The sequence below is a fragment of the Columba livia genome, chromosome 4, assembly GCF_036013475.1.
Source record: "Columba livia isolate bColLiv1 breed racing homer chromosome 4, bColLiv1.pat.W.v2, whole genome shotgun sequence".
Classification (NCBI taxonomy): Eukaryota; Metazoa; Chordata; class Aves; order Columbiformes; family Columbidae; genus Columba; species Columba livia.
Window position 1 is genome coordinate 20816075 of NC_088605.1, and position 15564 is coordinate 20831638.

The window sequence follows — 15564 nt, forward strand, 5'->3', positions numbered from 1 at the left end:
TTGGCAGTACGATTTTATGGGAATTTATGTTCCTGATCTCAGTGTCATCTTCAAATCAGATTTGTTCTTCAGGAACCAAGCCACCGTTGTAGTTAAGATTTTAATTCTCCATTTCAGAAATTCAGAAAAATTGTGTTCTTAGCTCTCCTGGTGAAGAGCTGAACCTTTGTCGATTTACATAGCATTCTAAACCTAAGACTGTATTTTTGTGCCTTCTCTGCTGAGTTTTCCATGAAGGACATTCAGTGGACAATGGAGCCTGAAAAGAGGCTTTCCCTTGTATTGATAATTAAGCAGTTGAAAAATTACCATCTTTGTTATTTCGAAAGGGATTTTAAAATATACTTTTTCAGTTCCTTACCATTAAAGAGTAATTTTGTTGAATTTCATGTTACAAATGTGTGAACTCTTATCATATTAGTAAATTCTTTGTGATTTCTTCAGTAGAAAAAGGAAAAAATTAATAATATATTTAATACAATTATTCTCTGTTTCTCAGCAAGTCTTTAACAAGATAGAACTTTCTTATATATTATTAAATTTCAGCATTAGACTATATAGCCAAAGTGATGGAATTCAACATATTCTGAGATGAAAGAGAATGGATGAAGACTAGCACACAGTATAAATTCACTATGCAAACATGCTGGACATATCAGAAAAAATACAGTATTCTTGCAATGTGATCTAAGTAATCCAGAGATTTATTCCTTCATGTGGGATCTACTATCAGTAATTCATACAGTCCATATCATGGTTCCTTCTTCAGTTATTTCTGGTTATGGTAGTTTTCTGGGTGGCTACTAAGCCTGACTGGAGAAATACCAATGATTTAGGATTTGTTAGAAAATGCTAATGTGACAAAAATAAAACTTAAACTAACAAAAAAACCTTATTTTCAAATGAAAATATAAGACCTTAATGCTTTATTTTCATCAGTTTTAACTGTAATTAATACCTAAACAAAAGGTATCAGTTGGTAGGGCCTGTAAGTGAGTGTAGAAGCTTACATGGAAATGTTTACAGGTTTGGATTGGTTTGGTGTGGGTTTTTTTGCTTTTCTTCAATTCCTTTATTTCTTGCTGACCATCTTCCCTCCCATTCTCCCAGCACAAAGCAGTAAATGAACAAACACATGAATCTTTCTATCTCTAATTAAAAACACAATGCCAAATGAATTTTATAATAAAATACACACAGTTAGGTTCCAACTTGTTATAGAACAATAACTGTTATTACTCTTTTGTTGTTTTATATAAAAGAACTTTAAAACTACATGAAAAGAATTTCCAACTCATTAATATTGCAAAATACTGGCAATTTTGTACAGTAAAGATTTTCCTTGTTTATTTTTTTTCCTGAAGTAACTTACTTCAATACAAACTGACTGATTGATTGTGATCTAGTTTGAAGATTATTTTATAGAAAACATATGTACTTAACTGCAAGTGTTATGACTTCCCCAGAGAAAACATAAATTTCCAAATGGAGCAGTAGAGAGCAAAACAGATTCTGAAGAAATATAAACCAATCTCTACCCTGGCCTTAATATCCCCTTTGAGAGCTATTCTTTTTATAGGGTTTAGCTTGCTTTCACTGCAGTTGTATTATATTTCTGTTTAGTTAGTGCACAATATTTTCTTTTCCTAATATAAATACTAGTGAACAACAACAGGTGATAAACTTGGACATGTGCCAAAAAGAGGCTTAGGAGAAAGAAAAGAAGTACAGAATCAGTGAAAATCTCAGTTAAATATCATAACCCTATCCCATTCTATGTCCCTGTCCCCATAGGAACAAGTTCAAACTCAAAATGCATACAGAGACTGATTTGAGTAGTGCTTGTGCTTTACAGCCAGATATAAAGGGTCATTAAACCTCAAATGTTCCTCTAGTTGGCTTATAGAAATATTTATTCTCTAAGCATTATTTCAAGAAATATTACTTCAATAATAGAAAAGTTAGTTGCTTCTTCTGCACATTCCTACTAATGGGACACATCACTGAAAATACATATCTATATTGATGATTAGTATGTCTAGAGGCACAGCTTACCTAAGGATATATAGAATTTATTTAATCGTTGAAACTAGACAAATCCTGAGTTTCCTCAGTGGCAAATATGGGGTTTAATTAGCATTTTATTGCATTCCTTGGAAAGACATAGAGAGAATGCAAGTACTAAATAATGCAAATTTAATATACCATAGAGCATATATGGTCTTGCTAAAATTCAGAGAAGACTATTAAAAGTTCATGAATTTTTAAATATTATTTCTATATTTGTTAAACTGTCAGTTAAAAAGTGTGATGGATTTGCTCCATAACTTCAACTGATCTTAGGAATTCAAAGTCCCTTCCTGCATTTTGAAACCTACATAAAACAATAACAAGACTGAAGAATTCTTATCATATTACCATTCTATGCAGCATCTCAAAGGTACTCCTGAATATGTACTACTTCTTTCACAGTTGATAGCTCCAAAGGAGGGATGTCACAATCCCCAAATGATAATATCCCTAAATACATTTTTATCTCAGTCTTTCCCAAAAGATACAGAAGTTCTTGTAACAAATGCTAATAATAAACTCTGCAATGCTTGCATCAATTACAAGCTGTGGTAATTCTAGATCTCTTTGATGGCATTTTAAATCATGAGCAGGCAGAAAGTTATGACAGCTTCTAAAAAGCAATTCCACGACTTCCATGAGAGCATAGGCAGAAAATATTTAATGTCATCCTAATTTTGATATCACTAAAATATTAAACGAAGCAATTGCAGTGGAGTGGCAACAGGTAATTATAAATCAGCTTATATTAAAAATAAATTATTGTAAATAAACTTTTATATTTTACAACTAAAGAGTTATGGTTAAATGGATGGTTATGACAAAGATTTAAGCTGCTGCCTTTTAGATGAGAAATGCTGCGATGTGAAATGTGTGATAATCTACCCCTGAAGTAACAAATCTGTTTATCTGTCTTTCCAAATTGTTTACACTGAGCAAGGCTCTCAACCTGGCAATATCTCTTAAGTAATAAGAAATATTCCATTAACAGATAAAAAACCACGTCTATAGGCAAAGCAAAACACAGCCTAGATAGAATTTTACTCAGTCAGCAAATGTTTGAAGGAAAAAAACAAACAAACAAACAAACAAACAAAAACCCAAATCACAAAAAAAAAAAACACAAACAAAACCACACCATCAGAAATCTAGTTTAATTTAGGATTTTTTTGTGTATAATTGTTAAATTTTCTATCAGTATCATATAAATAGTGGCTGGAATCTAGCTAAATGTCTCTGCACAAGTGATAGACAAATAGACAGTTTATCAATTTAACAATAAATGATATCCATACAGTCACAAAAAAGCAAGTAATAGCATTAAAAAAGTCAGTGGCAGAACTTTATCAGGAAATTACAGCTTCTTTCTATTATTTCTCATTCCTATTCTTTTAATATACCTTAATATCTTGGTTAAACTTTGTGGAAAGGTTGCATCTCATTTTAATATACTTAACATTTTGAACTATAAAATGTCTTAAATTTCAAGATATTTTAAATATCCTATTTATTTTGAATATTTACTAAAGTACACACAAATGCACAACTTGTCCTGAGCATCATGCATCAAATATACTTTAGGCCTATTAACATTTTACATTGTTCTGTACCTCTGTGGATTTCCCTTCAAATTTCTGTCTGTTTTGGTGCTTAAATATGTTATGGAATGCATTCATTTTTTCAGTAACATGTACACTTTCATCGGAGTTATATTGGCATGCTCAGCTTTGATGCTGAAGCTATGCACTGATACTTAGAAATATAACATACAAAAATATCAGAAAAATGTCTCAAGCTGCTAGTAATGGAATCTTTCAGAAAGGTGGTATCTTATTTCCTTCTCTTGTACTGGTACCCCTACTGTTTGGAGGCTTTTCCTACTTCTAATCCAGTTAACCAGTCTATTGCTAAAGAAAAATGAAGTATCATCCTTTCCAGGTCAGAATAATCTCCATTAGAATTAATTTAAATCTTTTGAGAATTATATGTGACACAGACATTTTAAGATATGTGTTGATAAGAGAGTAAAAGGCCACACAGGTGAAAGCCTATAGAAGATATTCCTATGATACCAGTATTGAATTGCATACAGTATTTGATTGTGTTTCTTTTCTATAGATCATAGATGCAGATGAATATACTGAAGTTAAAAGAAATAAAATATTTCCTACATGGAGCTAATGTTATCTGCCCTACAGCCACACCAAAAATTAAATTAATAGCTGGAATTTGTCTGATTTCATTTGTTTGAAAACTCATTTGCAGTATGTGGCACCTGGCAACCTGCCTGATTCCTTCAAACCTGTAGTCATTCATTACAGATGGTTTGTTTCCTAGTGCTGTCTATTCAATTAGAATCTGCAATTCTGAAATGCTTTGCATTCCTCAAGACAAATGAGATACAGTGCCTGAAATGCAGATTTCTTTGCTTCTTTACTTTGCTTGCACTTCAATACAATTTTCTGAATGGTTCTTTTCTCCCTCTTCTTCCACCATATAGCCCCTGCCCTTAAGCAGTGAGGGTTCATCAACTTAATTCTTTTCTACAGCATACCTCTGCTTTCTGTTACTGCAAATGTTCTTAATGATTTTTTCCTTACAGTTCAGCATGTTCAAGATCTTCCTGCTGCTTGTTAAGGGAGAAATCTATCTGTGTAATAACTGGTAAAATCAAATTAAGGAGGTAGAAAACAGAATTACACATATGTTCTGTTTGACTGATATCATAAATAAGTACTCATTGCAGTTTGCTTCTATGTCCATTTTGATTATTCTGAGTTATACAGGGCAGAAGAAGTACCAGCCACCTTCCTAAGACATATCTAAATGTATGCAAATATTAGTCTCATTAATAGAGGATCTTGAAAGTTTTATTTTTATCCATTATTTTAGATTTGTATTTATTTATTTCTCAAAGGAATTAAAAAGACTTGTTCCTTAGCTCAGTTCTTCAGCATCCCACTGTGATGTTTAATGCCAAATTGACCAACAGCAATGGCCAGAACAAAGTATATGAGTGATCGTTTTTCACATATACTTTCATGATTGTATCTCGCTGAAAGTTTCTGAGGAGCTTGTAAGGAAGCCGGTGGACATGACACTTTTGATGTTAATTACAGAATTGTGTTTATGTTGGGAGAGCTCTCTGGAGATCATCTATTCCAACCTTCTGCTCAAAGCAGCACTAATTTCAAAGTTAGATCAGGTTTCTCAGGGCCATATCCAGTTGACTTTTGAAAATCTCTGAAGATGGAGATTCCATACCCTCTTTGGATAACCTGCTCCAGTACTTCATCATCATCATTATAAGGTGCTTTTGTTCTTCAGTCACACTTTCCCTTGCTGCAGCTAGTTACCCTTGCTTATCCTTTTGCCATGTACTTCAGTGTCTGGTTTCAGCTTTTTAATATGATTGTCCTGCCTCTTTTTTTGGACCACTGTAGTTAGTTTGCCCTCCCACAGTAATCCCTGTAGGATAAATAATGCAACTCCTTCAGCTTCTTCTCATGTTACATGTGATCCAGACTCCTTACAATCTTAGTGGCGCTCCACTGGACTATAGTTTTTTATGTGTCTCCTACTGGGACCCCTAAATCTGGACAGTTTTTCAGATTTGGGCTCCTGAATGCTGAGTAGAAGGAAATAAGCATTTCCCTTCAACTGCTTTTGTTAACACAGCCCAGTAGGCAACTATCTTCAACATGCATTGCTGACTTGTTCTGTTTCTTCTCCACCAGGACTCACATCCTTTTCTGAAAAGCTGCTTTCTAGCCAGCCTGAAACCTGCATTAATGTATAGAGATGTTCTGTCCCAGACACGAGACTTTCACACATCTGCTGAATTTAATGAAGATCCTGTTGGCTTATTCTTACATCTTGTTGAGTTCCTTCTACATGGCAATTTTGCCCTCCCATATATCAATGGCTCACCTCAATTTGGTGTCACATGCAAACACGCTAAATATACATTCTGTCTCATGAATCAAGTGCTCAATCAGAGAGAAAAGAGCATATATGTGGGGTACAATTCTCTATATTTTTAAGTTGTAAAGAATAAGACCATCCCTTATAACTAGATCAACTTTGGGTACATTCCTAAGACTGCAATTGCACCCTCTGTAATAACCATTGAAGTCCTCAACAGGCATATGCCTAATTATCATTTTGGTTAGACAGGACTTCCTAAATCCTAAGGGAGGATCCCGCTAGTAAGAACACTATGATCCTTGCAGTGCTGTCAGACATAATGCCTGCTGAGGGAACATCCCTCACACTGAGCAAGTAACATGCAAGTAACCACCAGCCAACCTCCCCCTCTGTAAGTTTTTTTGGTGCAACAGCTTAATGCCACCAGCAACAAAAAAACAACCAGTGAACATTCTCTTAATGTTTTGGATCAGTTTCTATCTTGCCAATTCATTTCATAGTTACCATTCTCTCAACACACTGTTGCCATGGTAAGCAGTTGATCTTAGATGTGTGGAGACCCTATACATTCTTACTTGGTAATAAATCTTGTGGAAATCTTGTGAAAAGGGATCTTATGTGACAATACATTGGTATTTTTTCTGGCTTTGTAAAACATATTTTCCTTAGAGTTAACAAACATGCTGAGTTATTTCAGAGCCACAGTGCTACCATTGACATCCCAAAATTAAACAATAGCTGTGGTGTTTAAAGAATCATTTGAGTTGTGAATATTTATACAAAATCAAAATCCAACTAACTTCTGTAGCATGCAGCTTTTACAATTATCATTCACTCTCTGAAATTAAAAATAATATTTTTTATTAATAATTACAATTACAGATCTAAGGGTGAAAATTTTAATGAGAAAATAAAAACATGCTTTGAATATAATAAAATATGTTCTTAATTTTTTTAAAAAAATTCTCCATAATATATCATAAAGTATTTTATAGTTTAAATTCTAGATTGCTGGAAGTTATAAATAAATGGGTGAATAATGTCCATTTATCTAAATAATAGGCAGATCATTCAATAACTGACTTTTTCTAGTTAACTCAGGATTAAGTTGATAGTGCTAACCTAAGAGCAATATACTATAATCTTCCTATTTTACACTTTACTTTTCGTACCAAGTTTAATAAGTTCAGTACAGCCTATCAGGCCAAAGGGGGAAGTGATTTTTAAACTAAAATGTTAAGAAACTACTGTAGCTGTCACTGCATATATTATGGAAATATCTAAGCACTTTAGGGCAAAAACACTGATGGAAAAAGAAGGGAGTCAAAAAGTCAGACCAGGCAGACACAAACAGTTAATGTTAATTTAACACCATATGTGAACTGAGAAATACTGACTAGTACGTCATGAAAAGAAAATGCCCAAGGAAGTCTCTTCAACAGAAGTCGTTTTACTTACCAGTAGTGATTAATCCTCAAGAGTTTCATGAGGTTTTTATTTTGTTACCTCCGCAATGAAGGATTTACAAAAAAAAATTGCTGGCCTTAATACTTAATATACTGGATACTTAATATAATAGAATTTATAATTTATAGAAATTCTAAATTCTGGATTCTTCAGTGCATGACTCACCTAAAACCAAAGTCTAGTGAAATCCTCATCCTGCTTATGTGTGGGTAAAGTGAGATCAAAACATATATTTTCAAAAAGACTGAACTGTCATACTCGATGGTAAAATTTCTGAAATGGGTATAAATGGTCAGCAAGGAACAAAAGTTATTAGAGTGATTTTTATTGTTTGTTTGTCTTGGGATATTATTCACTACTTCATTCCTGAAGTAATCCTTATTTTGATTCTTCATCCTGACACACACATTTGTTCTTTCACCCTGTTTGAGTGTTTGTAAAACTTCCTGTCTTTCTTAGTTTCCTCATATATGCAGTCAAACTTTATTTATTTTCTAGTCCTACACATATTGAACACAAAATTTGCAGAAGATTCTACACAAAACAAACAAACAAAAAAGTAAATTTATTATTTTAATATGCTAAAGTTACATGCATTTGTTTCTGTTACAGTTTGTAGAAAGTGGCAGATAAACAGTAAAGTAGAAAAGCCTGGATGGAAACATCACAGGTGAGTTATTTCAGCTTTTGGTGTTCTAGAGCTACCACTAGTCACATACAAGCAAAAATATTCTGAACCATGGATATTCATATTTATTTATCTCCTGACATTCTACCATATTTGTAGAAAAGGAACTTCTGTTACATACCTACTTGTCCCAGTTCACAAGCTTCAAAAAACTAGATTGGAAAGTTTAAAGCACAAACATGTGATCTGATTTATCTTCTACACCATCTAGAACATGTATACAGAGAAAATAAATATAAGGAGATTGTTTAAAGACCAATACAGGAAAGGTGGGTTTTGTTGGTTGGCTGGTTGTTTCTGGTGTGGTTTTGTTTGTTTGGTTGGTTGGTTTTTTGTATGCATGTATGTGTGGTTTTGTTTTTTGTTTGTTTTGAGTTTGGTTTTGGTTTTTTTTTTTTGTTTTTGTTTGGTTTTGTTTGTTTATTTGTTTGTTTGTTTTTTAATGGTGATTCAGTCTGAAGAATCAAAATCAAAATCTGAAATTTATATTTCATGTATAAAGGGGGTTTCCTGGAGTTTTCATCACATTACAGTATTTACACTGGTTCCCCAGTAATAGTGCAAAACAAATATTTGCTGTTGACGTGACAATGACAGAACTATTATTCTCAGATTAATGCAATCTGACATATAAGCTTATTTTCTTAATTTATTTTAAAGCATTGGAGTACAATAGATATCAAGTTTTTCATTCAGTATTGGAAAAGTTACTACTCAAGAAAATATAAAAGTAACAGAGACTGGCCAAACATCTTTAATGTGGAAACTAGGTAAAAGAGAAGGAAAAAGAAGTAGTGTGGAAAGAGGAGCTTTCAGGTGTAGATGAGGTTACTGTTGAACTTCTTCAAGATCGGTCTTAGGACCAGTCTTGGTTAACAAATTCAATAGCTATATTTACATAAAAAAGTTTGAGTACAACAATGAAAGCTGTTAATGCCAAAGTGGTATTATTAATATAGAATATCAAGAAATAACTGGCTAACATAGAGAACTAAAATAAAAGTGGCCTGAAATGTAACTGTAAATAAATTAAATACCAAGTCAACAAAATGAAGCCTCCTTCAGGATTAATTAAAAAAAAAATAAATTACTCTGAGTGTGTAACTCACTTGCTGGAAACAACAGGTGAAAGGAAATTATCATAGTACTATCTGATCACCTTTTCACTTTGTAGCTCTTGTGGGATGCACCTGTTTGGCAGGAAAATGCAATTATGTGATGTAGGAGCCAAATTTTATCCAGAATAGCACTGAATTATGTCCAAGATAGACAGGAAAATATTTTTTCAAAGTGTTTTTGAGGCGTTTTTCTGGTATCCTTTTTTGGTACAAATCTGTACAATTCTTATTTAATTTTCTAGGAAAATGAAGTTTTTAAGAACAGTGACAAGAAATCATGAAAAATTCTAAGGCATTCTGAAAAAAAAGTTTCCAGTATAAGGATGCCTTAATAAATTAATATATAAAATACATAAATAAAACTAGTTCATATTTAGTTTGAGCATGTTGCGAAAAAATATTACATAGTAGTAGAATAAAATTACAAATATGGCAAAGCAATTTACGCAGGACCCAAGATATATTCTACTTCTGTAGACCTATGTCTACAAAATTCTTTACACTGTTCGAAGTTCATTCTTACTGTCTGCAACTCTAATTGAATTAAAATACATATATATATACATATATATGTAAGCTGCAATTCTTTAAATACATCTTGCAAAAATCATAGTAAATATATTAAATATTATTTTAACAACTTTAAAGATAAACCTGTTGACATCATATTAAATGATTTTGTATTGTGGAAGTATGTGATTCTACATCTGTTTTGGCTTTTTGTGTTTGTTTGGTTTGTTTTGTTTTTGTTTTGTTTTGTTTTTGTGTTAACTTTCTTACCAGACAAAAAGGAAATTGAATTTCCTGTAGATTGATACTGCATTCAACACAGATACAAAGAAAAGAGCACAGTCATATAGTGTTTATACATCAGTTATTTCTGAATTAAAATAAAGAAACTTCATATTATCCAGAGAGTGATGATGTATTTAGTTATTTCGCTTCTAAAGGACGAGTGACTTAATGCGATTTCATCACACTATAATATCTCTGTATACCTTCCAGAAAATAGGATTGCAGAACTGAAAACTCTTTGGAAATCAAAATATTATTTTCAAAGTTATGCATTATCTAATGATCCCAGTAATTTCTTTTACAATCCCCCTTGTGAAATGCCTAGAAAACAGTAAAGCTTTGTAAAAGTTTTCTTACTTAGGAACAGTAAAAGTCCTCTTAGACTCCAAAGTCCAGATGATGATCCTTGTCATTTATTTAAGCTCATATAAGTGGACACAAAGGATGATATGCATACATTAACAGATTTAATAACATTGAGTTGCCACACTAAGTGGCAACAAAAGTTCTGAATCAGAGATGGAGCAAAGCAAGCTAGATATCTAAGAAAGGGACTTTCCAGAGCTTCCATAATATTCAGAGCCACCTGAGTCACCTTCACCAGAGTGGATTCTCACAAAGAACCTCAACTCGCAAAGCTGAATGTGCAATCCACGTTTTATGTCCCATGAAAAAGTCCAGCATAAACTCTCCAAAGCTCTTTCATTTCTTCAAAGATAAAGAATGCATCATCATGAATATTTATTAAAAAAAAAATGGAATGACTTCACAGGGGGGACTAAAAAAGATAATGCACATGCCTGACAATAAATGCTGCTGTCACTGCTTATGAGAGGTATATCTAGTTCTTTTTAATTCCCAGGGAACATTGCTGTTGCTGCTGGATTTAACATAGTTAGCTCTACCTCTACTAAAATATCATTCCAATTTCTTTTGCATGCAAGCTAATTTCACTCTCAATAAAATTAATATCTTTGAGGTTCTGGATTATGAGGCCATCCACCAGGTCAAACATTAAAATGGTGAATCGTTTTGAAGGTGTTAAAAGAATGAAATGGCAGTTAGGCACTTGTGCAGAATTAATCCTTAGCCTTTCCCATCAATATCAAAACCAAACAACAAAGACAAAATTCCTCCTTTCCATTTCTAGTAATATTTGTCACATTGGTAGGATGATTTAGTATGAAGTCTGTGAGTGGCAATAGTCCATAAGACAGGAATGGGAGGTAGAAGACAGCAGTGAATTGCAAAATACCGTGTATTATCTGTGAACTGCAAAATGTCCCTCCAGGAAAAACAGTGCACCGGGGCTTCAAAGCGACAAGATGATATGAAAAGAGAAAGACTATAAAATGTGATAGGCAGGGCTGTCTGTAGGCACTTTTGGTTGCCAAGGAAGCTTGCAATGTTCAGAGTGTTCCCATGGGTACATTTTAGTCAGTCATTTACTGACTGTGATGGGTAATGGTGACAAGGCTGCACTATCAGGGAGTTTATTCTCTCACCTGTAACAAGGTACCTCCTGCCTCTGCCAGTGGTCTATTTTCAACAGTCTAATAAAACAGTAAATGGACCTTACTTAATGTTGTGTTCTTTTATGTTTATTTACAATGGGCAACTTAATACACTTTAAATTCAGACTGGTGTTTTCGCAGTACTCTTCTAGAATATTCTTTTTTTTTTTTCAGAAAATACATATATTTTAAAGAATATATTTTGTTCTAGTCTATTAATGATTTCTAGTAGGGTTTACTGGTAAATTGAAGTATGATGGTATTATCTTTTAAGTACTTTACCTATTCATCAGTATGTAGTCAATGCATAAATAATGAACAAATTACAACTATTTTTGTGTCATTTCCAGTAGTAAAACTGTTGTGAAAGAAAGTGTAATTATCTACAATATATGTAATAAGTAATTAGATTCCGTGTAATGAACTATGAATTCATTTCATTGAGATTAATTTAAAAGCACAATCCAAAATTAAAATAGGAAATGATTGATCTAAACTGAAACTTTGTTTTTTCAAAATGATGAATGTTTGAATTAAATTACAGGTTAAAAATGGTATTTGTTTTCTTTCCTATTACCTTTATGTCAAGTAATACCTTTTGACACTAACACAATTCTACAAAACATATAGAGCTACAAAAGGAATAGAGCTGCCCATTAAAAAAAATAAAAGAACATTTGGTGGAGCAAAATACTGTTAACAGTTAAAATATGGTAACAATTTATATTTTTCACATTGGATAATAATTCTACAGGTGGATACAGTTGTAAATTCCATTAATAAAAACTAAATCTCTCACAACAGGGATCCTGTTCTATCAGTTAGTCTCCTAGGTGTCATAAAATAACAAATAATAAGTGTATGTTTATTAGAGAATTAGAAAAAGAGGCCTCGAGGGAGGACCTCAAAAGACCATGTAGTCAATCCCTCTTCACTAAAGTAATATTACTTACATTCAGAATCAAACTCAAGAGTATCAAATTAATTTTCCTTTAAAGCCTTTCTATTTAGGGTTATTTCTCTGTGTTGCCATGTAGCCTATTCTATTTTCACCAAAATTACAATTAGATCATTTTTTCTTACTATCAAACCAAAATATTCATTGTCATTCAGTGAACTGGTATCTTTTTCTTTTTCTGCTAAGGACAACTTACATTTTGGAAGGTTATTACTATTTCTGCTCATCACCCTTTTTCCAGTGTTAACATACAGTTCCTTCAACCTTTCTTTGTTGATTACATTTTAGGGGGAAAAAAGGGAGAGTAAAGCACCTTTGATTTTTCTCGTTAGTACTATACCCTATCTGTCTGGGATTTCCAAATCATGCAGGACCTTAATCACACCAGTATGTCCAATGGCACTCTTTAATGTCAGACAGTCCCAGACATAAGGGTGCATGTCGCAGTTGCTTGTTCAGAACAGGTGTGATATGGCCAACAAAAATAACAAATTCCTATTTAGACAGCAACTGTGACCAAATTAAAATAGAAATGTTGTCCTCCACATTTACATAATAATGTTGTCCCCCACATAATACAAAATGCTTCTCAAATGCAAGTGAATCTTAGAATGTACATGCCTTTTTTGTCACGGCAACACATACACAGCAACAGATAAAATCTTGTTTCGTTTGTGGCCTCACTACAGTTTTACATTCTTTTTTGGCACACATTTTTGTACACATTTTATTTATGCCTCTTAATCGCAACATTTCATACTTTGTTTTTATTGATGATTTCAGATCAATTTTCGATGTTCTCAAGATCACACTGAATTCTGATATTCTAAAACACTTAAAACAGTTCCTATCTTGACACCATCTGTACACATTACTGTATATCAACATTTAATTCATGAATGAAAATATTAAATGGAACCAGTCGTAGAACAAACCCTGGAAAGATGTCACTTGCAATCTTTCCAATAGACAGTGAATCAATAATAAATACTGAGTGTAGGTTTTCATACAACTGTACACTCATTTTACATGGATAAAATATGAACAATGCTCCTTGATGTTTCTTGGGAGAGCATGTTATAAAGGGGAGTCCCCAAATCCTTATTCTGACCTTAGTGAATATCGTAGTATTTTCTTCCTCCTCAGTCATCATTCTGTTAGCATAACAGCAAGGAAACTAAATTGCTATGACATCAAATGTTCTTGACCAATATTAGGTGCTTTTTTAACATGTATATCTTCTAGTTGTTTGATAATACTTCTCTACAGACCTTGTGAGGAAAACAGTTGTGTTACTATTCTATTTTGGCTTTAATTGTATTCTCTCTTTTTATTTCCCTTCCTCTCCAATTTTAAGTGTCCTTTCTTTCAGAAGTGTTCAAGCATGACCACAGGTTGAGATTATTTCAACATTTTTAATGGAGTGTTGGTTTCTTTAGTTCCTCAGTTCCTCAAGCACCAAAGGCTTGAATTCTAAGTATTCCTCCATGATTTCTTTCCATATTGCAGCCTACAGTCATATTTCTGTGCTTAGATTAGTGTTGTTATGCGTTTGGACACAATTAATTTTGCAAAGACTGAAGCAATTTCTACTTAAGCCTCCTTTGTTTAAATCATAATTTGTTCTCTTTCCCATGAGTAATTAACCTATATATTTTACTTTATTCTATAATACATCCATAAAAATTTCTTTTTATCTTTTCTTTCCATTACAAATAACTCATTTTGTCTGTTTGTCTTTCCAATTTTATCCCATTTTTGTAGAGGCAAATTACATAATGAATGCTATCCACTAAGGAACAATGAGTTATGAAGAGTCACATATTGTAAATGTAATGAAAGCCAAACAATTTAACTGGACTTTCCATTTGAGTAGGATGATGGAAGATGTGTCTGTGAGAACAAAGAATAGACTCAAAGAGAATGGAAAGAAAAGAAAAAATAAAATTGCAGAAGAGCCCACATTCAAGAAAATCTCTATCTACCATGGCAAGCAGGATTTTGAAATCTTATTACTCCTCTGCTGTGAGCAAGAATCTGTGAAATCTATGAGCAAATATCATCAAGTTCTCTCTTCTTCTGCTCCATGTAACTTATACACTACTACCATGTTCTTTTAAGGAACAGATGTCTCTATGGTGGATCAAAAGCTTCCAACTTTAGTAATAACATTTAGCAGTGGTAACTATGTTAAATTTCATAGGCAGACGTGGCCTTCCACAGCCCATGCTCCAAATACATGTGAAACCTTGTCAACACAACACTTATCACTAACTTCTATGTTAGCAAAAAGTGCTAAGGTTGCATATATTTACTTCTCCTCAATGCTTTAACTCTGTTCATTATTCTTGGAGAGTAAACAGACATGGAACCCACACAGTTATGTAAAGATGCAGACATACTTAAAGCAGTTAAGAAGTCTGTTTTTGTTGTGACTTTTCATATGCTTTTTCAATTACTAATAGCTTCATGCATACATTATCAAATTTGAAAACAAAATCTCAGATGCTATTGAAATGACTGTGTTAATGTTTTCTATAGAGAACGTGCTTTGATTGATCAAGATCAGATAAATAACTAGCATAATCTGTACTCAGTAATACTATATTTTTATTTGATTTTGCACCTAATTCCACTTACTAATTTAATGTATGCTTTACATGTGGAAATTCTAGATACATAATAGAAGTGTGGTTATTCTCACTCATGAAAAAAATCTGGCCTGAAAATTAATCCTTCCCATTGAGTGGACTGCAATTTCTCAAGGAAAAAAAATAACTGTCAGATCAGTTCATCTTAGAATTTATGAAACTGAACTCATTATATTATAATCTACCTGCATCTGCTGAGATCTATTTTATGTTTTATTGAGGGACAAACACAAGAGAAATATTCTCTGTTCATGCTGCAATTTATAAAGAAATACCGATATGCCATTTTCTGTCTCCTGTGAATCTCAGTCTAAATAACTTTAGAACACTGCCCTTCTCCAAGAAGAATCAGTGCATCTTAGCAGCTGAACAATCC

At 32.9% G+C, this 15564-nt stretch overlaps 1 long non-coding RNA gene across 1 annotated transcript in view; it reads left to right on the forward strand.

The window, feature by feature from the left end:
* LOC135579465 (uncharacterized) overlaps positions 1-9088 on the forward strand; it is a 45320-nt gene extending 36232 nt beyond the window's left edge. Inside the window, exon 3 of the long non-coding RNA XR_010472615.1 lies at positions 8077-9088. This is a non-coding gene — a long non-coding RNA (uncharacterized LOC135579465). The remainder of the gene's footprint in view (positions 1-8076) is intronic.
* The last annotated feature ends 6476 nt before the right edge of the window (positions 9089-15564 follow it).